The sequence below is a fragment of the Echinops telfairi genome, unplaced genomic scaffold (genome assembly GCF_000313985.2).
Source record: "Echinops telfairi isolate 266 unplaced genomic scaffold, ASM31398v2 ScPeMD7_23;HRSCAF=83, whole genome shotgun sequence".
Classification (NCBI taxonomy): domain Eukaryota; kingdom Metazoa; phylum Chordata; class Mammalia; order Afrosoricida; family Tenrecidae; genus Echinops; species Echinops telfairi.
Genome location: NW_022103920.1, coordinates 11,452,251 through 11,453,396, shown reverse-complemented (window position 1 = coordinate 11,453,396; position 1,146 = coordinate 11,452,251).

Here is a 1,146-nt window from a genome sequence, read left to right as displayed (position 1 = left end):
GTCCCCAAATGACAATTGTACAGAGATCTGTCACTTGATGTCTTCAAAACACATGTTTCCAGACCCATCCTGTGAAGGCGGTTGTGATGGGAGGCCAGCCCCCGACAACTAATCACGGGTTTACTAACTGCAGTTGTACAGTTATGTATAAATGATAGTAAAGTCATACAGAATAATAGACAGGAAAGAGTGAAATAAAGAAGTCAGACTCATTTCACGGTAGCAAGCTCACCTCCTGGATGGCCATGATCTCAGCAGTCAGGTCCGCGCACAGCGCCGGCAGAGAGGGCAATAGGCACAGGCGTAACAGGAAGGGGGTGAGCTAGGGGTGTACGTGTACAAGGAAGGGGAGGGACTAGGGGTAAACACGTGACGATGGATGGACTCTAGATTCATGATGGCGGCCTAATCTTGGTCACCCTTGAGTGGGCATGACCTCCCTGGGCTCTCCTTCAAGGAAACAATCTACTACCATCCTTATCAGAAGGGAGTGGGCCCTACTTAGGGTGGGGCAGACTATACAGTCTGATTGCTCTAGATGGGTGATAACCCTCAGGGAGAATAACCTCTGACCTCCTAGTGTGCAGCCATTTAGCAGGTGTAGCAAGCGGCTAGGTTTGGCATATATTTGGGGGAGACAACTTGGGAGAAAACTTTCTGCTTCCCACAGGTGACTTTCTCTAATACTTCTTGCACTGATTGGGACTCATGGCCAGGAGGGATGCGCTATAAACACAGATACCTGAAGTGTATCGATGAAGTGGAAATATTCATGTTGCTTGTTGTGCAGGTCTGGTTCCATAGGTAAAGCAATGCCCAGGGTATTGATTAAAAAAAAAAAAAAACACCCCAAAAATGAAAACAACTCACTGCCATCAAGTTGACTCCAACCTGTGGCCCCCCAGTAGGACAGAGTAGAACAGTCCCTGTGGGCTTCTAAGACTGTTCAGTCTTTATGGGAATAGAAAACCTCATCTTTCTCCTGCAGAGCAGACGGTAGTTTCGAACCTCTGACCTGGAGGTTAGTCGATCAATGGGTAACCCACTATGCCACTGGGGCTCCTATGATATTGACTGATGTATGTAATCCAACTTCATCATTCAAAGATGGGTTTTTGTTGTCAGGTTGTTGTACCCTACTGTCCG